Here is a 13,516-nt window from a genome sequence, read left to right as displayed (position 1 = left end):
GTACGTATATTTAAGCACACCTTAAAATAAGCGTTTTTTTAAAAACCTAAGAAAATACCTGTTTCACCAAAATAGCTAAAATTATAGATAAGCCAGGCACAGTAGTACATGGTACACCTATAATCTCACCTCCTTGGGAAGACGAGGCAAGAGGCTCGCTTAAGCCTAGGAGTTCAAGAGCAATCTCAGTAAAAGAGCAACATCTTGCCTAAAATGAAAATTCAAGAATAAATGGGAGCTGGGAAGGTGGCTCAGTGGTAGAGTGCTTGCCTTGCATGTATGAGGTCCTGGGTTTGATTCCTCAGCACCACATAAGCAAAAAGAAAAAAGCCAGAAGTGGCGCTGTGGCTTAAGTGGTAGAGCACTAGCCTTGAGCTGAAGGGCTGAGGGACAGCACTCAGGCCCAGAGTTCAGGCCCCACAACCAGACCTCCACCCCCAAAAAAGAATAAATGGGTACCAATAGCTCATGCCTATAATCCTAGCTTCTCAGAAGGCTAAGATCTGAGGATCATGGTTCATGCCTGGGCAGGAAAGTGTAGGAGACTCAACTCAAATTAACCACCAAAAAGCCAGAAGTAGAGCTGGGGCTCAAATGGTATAGAGTGCTAACCTTGAGCAAACAAGCTTATGGACAGTTCCCAAACGCTGAGTTGAAGCTCCAAGACTGGCACACAAAAAAAAAAGAAAAAGAAAAGAAAAAGGAAAAAAGGTTGACAAAGCAAAGCTGACTTGGTAAAATTTAGAAGAACTAAAAATCCTATGTCACTAGTGGGACTAAAATTTTACAACTATTTGGGAAATGGCATTATCTACTAAGGCTAAATAGTATATGGTTATACAATCTTCCTAGGCTTATGCCCAGAGAAATGAGTGGGAATTTCCATCAAAAATCACAAGCAAGCATGTTCAGAACTGCTTTATTTGTGTTGGCAAAAGACTGGACATAATCCAAAGTATAACAGGGAAATAAACTATAGCATATCCACACAATTGGAATTCTTACTCAACAATGGATTAGAAGGAATGACCAATCCACACAAATTCATAGATGAATCTTGTAGACATATGAAACATACACAAAGTTCCTACTATAGGATTCTATTTATATGAAACCTAAAAGCAGGCAAAAGTAATAGTTTTCTTTTTAAAAACCATAACATGGTTACCTTCATATTGGAGGTGAGATGAATATTGAACAAAGGAATCTTCTTTAACGTTGGTGATATCTTGACTTGTCACCACCTGGTATATATGCACACAACTTTAAGCAGTGTAGTTTAGATGAATACTGTACACTTTATTATATGTTTTTTATACCTCAAAAGTACAATATCTGTAAGGCACCGGTCCTTTCAATGAGTATGCTATAATTCAAAATAAGAAAAAAATCTTAACCTTGCTTTTTTCTTTTTCACCTCAGATGATTAGTTCCCCCCATTCCTCTCTGACAAGTTGGGGAACATAAGTTACTTCCTAGTTTCCTGAAATCAGATGATCAATTAACACCTCAAAGGAAATTCCACTGTTCCTAAATGTCCAAGCTTTACTGAGACAGTTTCTTATCCATCAAGGTCCTTAGAATGATAATCTTTCTGCCTTCATTTAGTTTATTTTTCAAAAGACTATCTCAATTTGATTTCTGCTAGTTAAATGTCCAATTTAATCGTTTTAACCTTCAAGAACAGCTTGGTTTTATACCCTCATTAGCAGGGGCTAAACAAATCCCTCCCCAGCTATAAAAGCAAAATGTCAAAAACCACAAGGTAGAGCTAAGTTGTGGCTCAGTGGTAGACAGAGAACTAGCCTGGCATTTGCAAACCTCTGGGGTTTTTTTAAACCAAAAGATGAAATAAATTCAGAAACTACCATTACATTTCTGCATTGTGATGAATATGTGTACCATCCCCCTTTCTTCCTAGAACAGAAACCTTCATTTTGATTTCTATGAGAGCAGCCATTTTGATGCCTGACCCTTACACAGCCAACAGGAATGTCAGCTTTCCTGGGAAAGTGCCACTCTCAGGAAAGAAAACAAAAAATTCACAAAAAGGTGAACTCATTCCCTTTCCCTGGCTTCTCTTCAACCATTCATAACAATGTGCATATTAAGTACTTTAATATGCAAAACTCACATTGTAATGATAATCAGTCAAATCCTTTTGATGTCAGATTGAATAACTCCACAAACTTGATTGTCTCTGATCTGCATATAACCTATCCTTATTTCAATTAAGTGGGCAAATTAGTGGGCTAGAAAAACAGCCCTGGAGTAGGAGAAAAGTGACAAGAAGGTTAAAAACAGAAAGGCTGGTTTAAAAGAAATGTCCAGATACATCTGAACTCTTATCTGTGTGTCATCAAGTTAACAAAGATGCAGTTTTATTTATTAAAGGCAGATATAGGCTTTATATTGGTTCATTAAAGTGACCCCAAGTGAAAACTGTTCAGAACAATTGGTTTTTAAAAGCAAAGATTCACAATTACAAGGACGAAATGGCTTCTCTTTTAGAACAGTAAAGTCTGGTTATAAAATGACATGCAGTCTTTTTATTTGAATATATTATCTGAACTAGATTAGTGTTGTTTTCTCTACAATTACCTTCTAATGTTTCACTTTATAAAAGCCTATATAAATGTCAAAATACTGAGAATAAATGTAAATGGGTTAGCTTTACTGGAATGCAATTAATTATAAAGCTGGATAGGTGGATTAATTTCCCCACATACCTGTGGTTTTGGGTTTTGTTTTTGTTGTTTTTGTTTTTCAGACTCCTGTGCTTGTACATTCAACTATTTATTTTTCAGAAATCACTTCTGGAAGCTCCAGGTTTGGCTTCTACACTGCCACCTGTGGACATAAAAGCAAAATAAGCCATACCTTATTCAACAATGCATCTTTTCCAAGCATCTAACAGGAAGAAACTGGAGAGGGGGGGCAATGTGCTCCAAAAGACAAAGTATTCTTTCTCCTCGGTGAGAATTTCTAAGGCATGTCTCACACCCCACCAATGGTTAGCTAAAATTATTTGATTAAATTTTAAAACATACCAAGGTCCCAAGTCAAATACACAATACTCTCATCAGTTCATTAAAGAGATGAGAATCCCCAAGCTCAACTTAACAGCCATCTCAAGACCCATCGTTTAAAATTAGGAGCTACCTTGCTTACTTTGTTAATGCAGACGTGAAGAATTTTGTAAATTACCTCGGTGAAGAAGAGAGAAAGGACCCAGGCTAAGATACATTACCACAAAGTCTTACGACTATTTAACAAGATATAAATTCTAACCAAAACTAGCTTTGTCCAACCTAAACAGCAGTTTGGTAGGCTATTTTCATTATAATGCCCCATCCCTAATCTGAATATGAATGAACGCTAACAGATCTTTCCTAACACCCCTTGGATTTAAGTGCAGATAGATTTTTCGTTAAAAATTTATTCTTTCTTAAAGTCAGCAAAAGAGAGGAATAAAATTCTACAACTATCAAGAGTCTAAGCAGCCACAAGATGAGAGGTGTTTGTGTGTATCTGAGTGTGTGTGTGTGTGTGTGTGTGTGTGTGTAAGAGAGAGTGTGTGTGAGAGAGACCACACCACTCGACGAGAGAGGGGGGTGGGGGGGGAGACCGAGAGAGACCGAGAGACCACACCACTCGACGAAGCTTTTTACCTCCCCAGACTCCCACAGTCTACCCAGGACAAATGCTTTAACACCAGCACCTTGAGCCAAATACACGAGGACCCCCACACACACACCCCACCCCCCCTCCTAGGAAAGTGCTAGAAGCCACCCAGCTCAAATGCCAGCCGGGCCAGAAAGCCCGAATTCCCCTGGGCTTCTTTACCCACACCAGAGATCCGTCCCACTTACCCGCAAATTACTTTAACGCCTGGGAAGCCTGTTGGGGTTTACAGAATTGCGAAAAATTCAAGAAAATCAGGTCTCCTTGAGCCACTCTCCTCCTCTTCCTTTCCCCTAGGACCGGCATTCACACAAAACATTCTCCCCTTCCAAAGCCCGAACTCGCGCTGGGCTATCCCAAGGGGGTTGGGATGGGGCAGCGGGGGGGGGGGGGGGGGAGGTCTCACCATGACCCAATCCGCTCCCACGTGCCTCCATTAAACGCGCGTCCAAACGTGCACGGGCTCCACGGGCACGTGCACAGCCCACCCTCGGTGAGAAGTTCAGCTACCCCTTCCCCCCCCCACCTCCGAACTCTCCCAGGCCCCGAAAACGTGGGGAGCCCCCTGGGGCACAATCACCCGCGCCAACACACAATACTCCAGCAACTCCAGCCTCCCCCCCCCCTCGCCCCGGCAGGTTCCCCCGCCAGTCCGCCCCGCTCCCCAGGTCCTTATAGTCTCGCGGGTGGGGCCGGGGGGGGGGTCCTAATGGTTGTTGGGTTGGGGATTGCAAAAGAAGGGTGGGAGGGCGACCAGCGCACACCATCGAAGATTGTGGCGGGCAAAGGACACGGGCGCTTGGCTCCTCCAAAGGGGACAGGGTGGGGGTGGGAACAACAAGGAGACTCGAGGGGAGTCTCTAAGGGGGGAGGGGTGCACCTTTCCTGCACCTCTTTCCTCACCTAGTAAAGCACGAACACCAGGGGATCGTGTACCTTCCTCCTGCCGCAGGACGGCCCTTTCTGGCTCTCGTCCCCGTGCAAGGCGGTGTGGGATGGAAAAGGAGGAAAAGAAGGGAATTCAGGCAGTCGGGGCGCCTCGCTTTGGGATACCCACCTGCGCGCACGGTCGCCGCTGCTGCGTGTGCAGCCACCGGTGCGCGATTTCCCGCTGCTAAGAGGCGGCAACAGCCTGACTCTCCCGGACTCCTAGCACCTCCGAAGCGACGACCTTCGTTCTCCCACGTCCGGATCGCCCACCTTATCCTGCAGGTTCTGCCACCGTCCCTCGGCCCGCCCGAGCCTGATCTGCGCTCTCCGCCCCTTTCCCGCCGCCCCGCGCAGCACTGCGCTCCGCCCCCCGCCCGCCCATCCCTGCGGGGGCCCAGCCCAGGGCTGCGGCGTCCCGCGCCTCGTGCCGCAGTTCTCACGTCCCGGGGGAAAAAGAGGAGAGAGGGGAAGGCTGGAGCTGGACCCTGGGATCCGCCCCGAACCCTGTGTTCTTAACCTGCGTCCCACTCCTTGGCCCTCGCGGCGGCTGTTTGCACTCACCCTGAGGCCAAGGGTTTGGGCACCGCGCGCTCTGTCCTCCTTGTTCCGACCGATGTTCCCTCCGCAGGGCACCTACCACAGCCTAGGGTGCTTCGTGCCTTGGGGGAAGGGGCCTGGGGAAGTGGGGTGGTGTGAGCCAGAGAGGAGGTGAAGAAATTACCATGTCAACTGCCAGAATATGCAAGTCTATGGTTGCACCTAGTTTCGGTTACCAGAACTACCTCGAGGTGCTGTTGTCCCTGTTGGAAGGGCAGTAATACTCAGAGGCTTGAATACAAAGATTCCCAGGCTAATTGCTGTAGGATTGTTGGCTTCTTTTTTTTTCCCTTTAATGATGGCAAAAAACCCAACAGACTGACTCTTAAAAACTAAGTTTGCTTTGCATATACGTATTACATATATAAAGCCATCTTTCTAATTTAAAAAGCATCAAAATATATAAATAACCGAACAGCTGTGCTTTACAAAAACAGATCGAGTGTGTATGTGTTATTTAAACCCAATGTAATTAAATTAATTGGTTCGTTTTAAAATATATTTTAGGTATTTCCTAAAACAGGCTCAGAATTTAAGGATTAGGAACCCTTGAGTTTTAATTTGGCTTTTTGCCATAGTTCTAAAACGTCAATTTCATGGAAATTACTAAATGTACTTATTTAGGTGGGAAATGGCTTCTTTTCCTTCCAGGTTGGCAGCATTTTTAGATCTGGCAACGGACAGGTTTTGTTGTGTTTTTTTTAAGCAAAGAAATAATAAAGTTCTCATTCATTTTCTGGTGATGGAATGTCTGGTCTGGTAGCTTTTTCTTTAGTGCGATATTTCTTTTCCATTTCCTCTTAGATTTTTCTCCCAAAATTTCTCTCTAAACATAAGGTTCTGGATGACATGATTTTTTAGCCTTCATTTTCTTAAAAGGGGTAGAAAAGTTAATTTTAAGTCATCAAAATCAAACCAAGGCTGATGATACTAAATTTCTCATGGATGAATCCTATTTTTCAACTCTATTTACATTTAATTATCTAAGCTAATACTTGAGAACCAAGAGGGACGTTTATGTTCCTGTTTTTCTTTTTTGAAACAATGTCTGTCTATATAATCTTCCTTGTGTCAAATTCTGAGTGCTCTTGCCTCCACCTTTCTCAAAAAGTTCTTTAAAAAAATTCCTTATAAGAATTAAATGCTTGTAAGAATGCTTATCAGAATAAAATACTGTGTGTGTGTGTGTGTGTGTGTGTGTGTGTGTGTGTGTGTGTGTGTGTGTGAGTGTGTGCTGGTACTAGGGCTTGAACTTCGGGGATGGGTGCTCTCCTTAAGTTTTTCCACTCAAGGCTGGCATTCAATCATCACGGCTTTACTGGCAGTTTTTTGCTGGTTAATTGGAGATAATTGGAGATAAGAGTTACAGACTTTCCCTGGCCAGACTTGCTTCAAACTGTGATCCTTAAATCCCAGCCTCCTGAGTAGCTATGTATCATAGGCATGAGCCACCAGCACCCAGCAAAATGTATACTTTTTAATTAACATTTTGAACCAAAGTGAAATTCATTAAATTGACTAATGAAAAAATATATTAGTACTGTATGTATTGCTGGGTAAATGAGCTCAATGTGGATGGCAAACTGTTTTGAAGAAGAGACTGAGGCAAAACAGTCTTTAGGAAAAAAAACAACGGATGACTCCTTTTTAAAGGGAAGGTTGACAAATACCAGTAATTATGCAAAGAATGATGACTGCCTCTTTTCTCTTTGGTTTTGTAGCTAGGCTGCATTTATCTCTTTTGATCATCATAATAAAAATAAAGTAATTCAGCATTCTGGTAACATTGCTTAGTAAATTAGCAATTTGAAAATTCTTTTATTACTTAATTAATCCAAATAAATGCCTCTGATAAATACAGTTTTACTCATATATACGTATATATAATTTTTGGTGCCTCAAAAAATACTTGCAAGAAATTAAAATAAGGCAAGATCAACAAGTGTAAGCCAGCTTCTTTGAGCCTATGTGTGTAGCAAGAGACTTAATATTAAGTGACCTTTGGATCTTAAATTATATATTAGATATTAGTTATAAATTGCTCATTGGCTACTTTTTTAATGAGTTCCTGTTTATTTGCTTTGCCCTGTATATTCCCCAAAAGGGTATTTCTTTTCTCTCTGCTTTATTAAATCTATCTTTAGCTCAACTATTTTCATTGAATTTCCAAGAATCAGACCTTATCCATAGCTCATTTGACAATCATCTTGGTCCTTCAATTGGATTCTTTCTTGGAGCCTTTGGTAAGAATTCTGCATGATTAGACATCCACTTTGGGAGGAAAAAAAGTTCTTCAGCAGGCATGATTCTAAGAGATAACAACCAGATTTTTCAAGTCAGAAAGGTTTGACTCATTTGAATAAAAAAGGAAGAAACAAAAACAGCAAATCTATTTTGTCCAGGTCGAAAGAAGCACATCAAAATCTCATTTGAAATTCTTCCTAAATCTGAATTGTGCTACAAAATAAGCTAAAAAGTAAAATTCACATAATTTGATTTGCATTTTCTTTCACCATAACAAAGGTTTTGCACCACTGACCAACACCACTGAACTTCATATTTAGTTCCTGGACTATTGAGGATTTTTCATTGATGTTTCAATATGATATTGCTCAGTACACTCCCACTGTCCCCAAGAAATTCTGTGTCAGACTCCACTGGGTTTCAAATATTCTTTTGCCATGTCAATAACATTGATGAGTACAAATCTGAACATCCCTTGTAAAACCTTGGAAAGGGGACTCTGATGAGCCCATGTTCCAAATAGAGGCATTAAAACAAAACATGAATTTCTGTTCTAACAATTTCATTCTATTGGTGTCTCTGATTCTGACTTTGCATGAACCACAGTCAACGTGTTAGCTCTCTTCTCTTGAGAATTGTCTTCTGATAAAGACATTAGTAGCTTTTGGTCTGTTTACCCTTTGGGCTGTAAATCTGAACATAACGCGGTTTTTCTCCTTGTCTATTATAATATTATGGTTACAACTGAGAATTACAGGGAAATGATGAGACAACACTGTGCTATTTTCCTTTTTTGGCTCTATGAAAAATATGAAGTAAGTTTCTTTGATGAGGATTTGTGAGCACCATCATTGATTCAAATTTGCAATGTCATTTACTTTAATAGGTCTTTCCCTTGTGTTAGGGAAATATATTAATAGTTACCTCACAAGACAATGAAGATAGAGATAGTACCACCCATATAATGTTCAGATTGAAATGGTAAGGCTCTGAGCTCAGTTACTTAGAAATATGTGTGTATATGTAGGTGTGTATGTATAATTCAAAACTAAATATAAGCCTGAATACATGAATAGATTCTTCAGCTACAAAACCTTTGGGAAGCTCTCTCATGAATTGGGGGAATAAGGTAAGTTGAAGAAGACTCTGTTACCTCACTCACCACAAGTACCTTTTTCTGATCCAGATCTTCCTATTAATTTCTAGCACTAAATGTCTAATCATATTATTCTATTTTTTAAGAGATGCAAGCAAGAATGAGGAAAGACAGTAGGATATGGTGATTACATGTATGACTGGTTAGTACAATTGAGAGACCAATCAGGTTAGTAAAATCATAATAGCCTCCCACTGTGAACAACTGTGCTTTGTTCTGTGTCATGGTTGAGAATCAAAGCCTTATTTTCAGACTCAGAAAAATTTATTATTGGACACCAGGAATTGAAGTTGGAATTGCATCCCTCAAAAATCCCTCAAAAATAGACAGACACTTGCACAGTCACATTCATTTCTGTACTATTCACTATAGCCAATGTATGGAAGCAGCCCAGATGCCTTTCAATGGGCACATGGATCAAGAAAATTTGGTATATAGATACAATGGAATTTTACTCATCCATTAGGAAGAATGATGTTACATCATTTGCAAAGAAATGATAGACTAGAAAAAAATACATTAAGTGAAGTAAGTCAGGCCAGTGAGACAAAGGACACGTTTTCTCTCATATGTAGACTATGTGGAAGCTAGAACTAATACACAAGTAAGTACATATGGAGGTCATATGTAAGTATACACAAATGTATTAACCAACATATTCCCTGTTATACACAGGGAAGAATTCACACATCATAATTCCTTAGAAAAATGAACTCACAGGCCAACAAAATTAATACTAGGAAGCTGGTACTTGAGAGATGTGTAGGAGGAGGTAAAAGGAGAAGGGTAAATGAATTAAGACAGAAGTGGGGCAAGAATATAATCATAGTATTCAATGCATATCATATGTAACTAGGAAAATTGAGGGAAGGGACTGGGTAGTTAGGGATAGGGGAGAACGGTGAAAAGGACGATGACATCAATCAAGATGGGTTGTACTTATAAACTGACTTGTTGGCTGGTAACACCTTTGTTCAACTATTTAAAGCTAATAAAAATATATGTTGACAATCTAGGCTGAAATCCTACCTCATGGTAACTTTGAATGTGACCTTATTTGGGAACAGGGTCTTTGCAGATGCCATCACAACATAAGATGAGTTGGCACTTGAGTAGAATGTTCCCTTCATCCAACATGACTAGCAGGCTTATAAGAAGAGGAGAGTCATATCAAGACAAAGGGACACTGAAATTAGGCTGGTATGAGTCAAGAGACACCTGGTACCTCCAAAAATCAAAGAGACAAGAAAAGATTTCTCCTCTGAAGCCTTCAGAGGATGAATGATTCTGTCAGTACCTTCATTTTGGACTTCTGGCTTCTAGAACTGTGAAGCAAGACATTTCTATTGTTTTCAGCCATCTAGTTTGAGTAACTCTGTTGCCCTAGGAAATAATATACCCCAGGAGTCCTGCCTAGCTCTTGGCTTCTACTTAGTACACAGGAGATGTTCAAATACAGAATGCTTAAGATTGATAGGCAGTCATTTTTGCATACGAAGAACTATGGCAGAGTAGTATCCTCCAGAAATCAGAAAGAGCCTTGAGAATTTACCTAACTTAATGGTTTCTCTCAAATGGGAATCTATTACAATATAGAATCATAGAGTCATACCATCTTAAAATATTCAAAGAATCTTGAAAATTTTTTCTTTTCTTTTGCGATATATGATGCCTAAGTGGTTTGATGGACTTTTCTGCACATTCTATGCCACTAACGCTCAAATATGCCCCCACTGGTTCAATACTACCTCCAGTCACTGGGTTGGAACAGCTATTCCCCCTTAAGTATTGAGACTTTTGGTCTTTAGTATTTCCAATTATAATATAAACAAGTCTTGAAGACTACCAAGCCTGAACTCATCTTAGTTCCCAAGGTTAGCACTTCATAGTTCATCATTATGTCTTCCCATTGCCTAATAGGACATGAAACTCTTAGTCTCATCCATACATACTTGTGCCAAGTTAATTGAGAAACTGAGATTTGCAAGAACTAGATGAGGGATTGAGTAGGACATTGCCTTAGTCTGTTCATGCTGCTAAAAGAAAATAGCTGAGTCTGAGTGAATAAAAACTAATCTTCCTTCCTTCCTTCTTTCCTGCCTTCCTGCCTTCCTGCCTTCCTTCCTGCCTGCCTGCCTGCCTGCCTGCCTGCCTGTCTGCCTGCCTGCCTGCCTGCCTGCCTTTTGCTTTCTTTCTTTCTTTCTTTCTTTCTTTCTTTCTTTCTTTCTTTCTTTCTTTCTTTCTTTCTTTCTTTCTTTCTTTCTTTCTTCTTTCCTTCCTTCCTTCCTTCCTTCCTTCCTTCCTTCCTTCCTTCCTTCCTTCCTTTCTTTCTCTCCCCCCCCCCCCCCAGTCCTAGGGCTTAAACTCAGGATGCTGTCCCTGAGCCTCAAGGCTAACACTTTATCTACCACTTGAGCCACAGCACCACTTCTGGCTTTATGGAGTAGTTTCTCAGAGGTAAGAATCTCATGGGAACTTTTCTTCCCAGACTGGCTTCAAACAACGATCCTCAGATCTCAGCCTCCTGAGTAGCTAGGATTATAGGCACGAAACACCAGCACAGGCTAGAAATTTATTTTTCATAGATCTGTAAACTGGGAAGTCCAAGATCAAGGTGCTGGCTGATTCCATGTCTGGTGAGGACCTCTTTCTTTCTTTCTTTCTTTCTTTCTTTCTTTCTTTCTTTCTTTCTTTCTTTCTTTCTTTCTTTCTTTCCTTCTTTCTTTCCTTCTTTCTTTCCTTCCTTCTTTCCTTCCTTCTTTCCTTCCTTCTTTCCTTCCTTCTTTCCTTCCTTCCTTCCTTCCTTCCTTCCTTCCTTCCTTCCTTCCTTCCTTCCTTCCTTCCTTCCTTCCTTCCTTCTTTCTTTCTTTCTTTCTTTCTTTCTTTCTTTCTGTGAAAATACCATACAGAGGGGTAGGGGGTGGGGGGGATGGGAAGGGATAGGAAGGGGAAACAAAGGAGGAGGCAACAATGCTTGATAAGAAATGTACCCATGTAATTGTAACTCCTCTGTAAGATATTTTCACAATAAAAAATGCATACAGAGGGGTTACAATTACATGGGCAAGGTAATGATGCATTTCTTACCAAGCATTGTTGCTGCCTCCTTTGTCCCCCCCCCCCCCCGCCAAAGTTGTAAAGTTCGTTTTTTGACCTAACATCTTGTTCATCTCATTGTTGTAATGGTTCCACCTGTATCCCTATTTAAACAATTTGTGTTTTCCCTTCCCCTCCACAAATTATACCAACATCAAATATAGTGAAAATGGGTTATACCGTGGGGGAGGGACATACAAAGCAACAAAGAAATATCTTATAAATATGTTAGAAAAAATAGAAAGAAAGAAAAAAAATTTGAGTCCTTATCTTGGGGTTCATTTCGCTTAGCATCAACTTATCTGACCATTTCTGCTTGTCTCAGACATATACTAGTTATTGCAAATAAGGGAAACCATGGGTCCTATGTTTCTTTGGACCTGGCTTACTTCACTTAATATAATTTTTTCCAAGTCTTTCCATTTCCTAACAAATGGGGCAATGTCATTCTTTCTGATGGAGGCATAGAATTCCATTGTGTATATATACCACATTTTCTTGATCCATTCATCTACTGAAGGGCATCTGGGTTGGTTCCATATCTTAGCTATGGTAAATAATGCTGCAATAAACATAGTTGTGCTGGCAGCTTTAGTATGGTCTCGTTTGTGATCATTTGGGTAAATCCCCAAAAGTGGGATTGCTGGGTGATAGGGGAGCTCTATGTGGAGTCTTTTGAGGAACCTCCATACTGTTTTCCAAAGTGGTTGAACAAGTTTACACTCCCACCAACAATGCAGTAGGGTGCCCTTCTGGAGGACCTGTTTCCATCTAGAGTCTTCTGGCTGTGTCATTACAGAAGGATCTAGCCAGTTCCCTGCAGCTCTTTTGTAAAACATAATTTCCATCCAAAAAGTTAGAACCTTCTGAAGAAAAATCTCCTCCTGTCTTAATCACCTCCCAAAAATCTCATCTCTCAATACTATTGCATTAGGGATTGTATTTCAACATGAATTCTAGAGGGGATACCTTTAGTCACACCAAAGCAGATGTAAAAATGGGAAGAAACTGGGAGCTGCTGGCTCATGTCTGTAGTCTTAGCTTCTCAAGAGGCTGAAATCTGAGGACTGAGATTCAAAGCCACCCTGGGCAGCAAAATCCATGAGACTTCAATCTCCAAAAAGCTGAAAGTATTACTGTGGCTCAAGTGGTGCTAGTCTTGAGCACAAAAATCTCAAGGAGAGTACCTAGTATCTGAGTTCCAGCCTTAGGACGAACACACACACACACACACACACACACACACACACACACACACACACACACACAAGCTTAGTTTTGGAGCTTTATTTATTTATTTATTTATTTTTGGGTCCGGTCATGGGGCCTGAGCTCTGGGCGTGGGCACTATCCTTCAGCTCTTCAGCTCAAGGCTAGAGTTCTACCACTTGAGCCACAGCGCCACTTCCGGCTTTTTTCTTTTTTTTGCTTATGTGGGGCTGAGGAATCAAACCCAGGGCCTCTAGCATGCAAGGCAAGTGCTCTACCACTGAGCCACCTTCCCAGCGCCAGTTTTGGAGCTTTATGTAAAGTAAGTTTATATAAGGTAAATCCTACCTGGTTTGAAGGCAATACAGGACTGTAATAGGGGAACAAAATGTCTTCTGGAAACCTTATTCTCTACTGCTTCTAGTCCAGGTAGTATTTGTAGTCCTATAGGGTCATGTGGTAGTCAGGGATGACAACTTTCATCCTGTCTAGCAAGCTCTAGTAACTCTCATCTCCTTCTCAGCCATACTCTTAAGATATTCAATATGAATAAATATGAATTTGATATGCAAATGTAACTTTGAGTAGGACTACTTCCTT

The 13,516-nt window shown here is 40.9% G+C and overlaps 1 long non-coding RNA gene across 1 annotated transcript; it reads right to left on the bottom strand.

The window, feature by feature from the left end:
* Positions 1-1,176: 1,176 nt before the first annotated feature.
* On the bottom strand, positions 1,177-4,876 carry LOC138839638 (uncharacterized). The gene is made up of 3 exons (XR_011376004.1): positions 4,742-4,876; positions 2,730-2,850; positions 1,177-1,244 (listed from the first exon to the last, which is right to left on the bottom strand). It is a non-coding gene; the product is annotated as an uncharacterized lncRNA (long non-coding RNA).
* Positions 4,877-13,516: the final 8,640 nt, after the last annotated feature.

This window comes from Dipodomys merriami, unplaced genomic scaffold (assembly GCF_024711535.1).
Source record: "Dipodomys merriami isolate MVZ:Mamm:240054 unplaced genomic scaffold, mDipMer1.0.p SCAF_3, whole genome shotgun sequence".
Taxonomy (NCBI): Eukaryota; Metazoa; Chordata; class Mammalia; order Rodentia; family Heteromyidae; genus Dipodomys; species Dipodomys merriami.
This window is presented reverse-complemented; position numbering and strand designations above follow the sequence as displayed.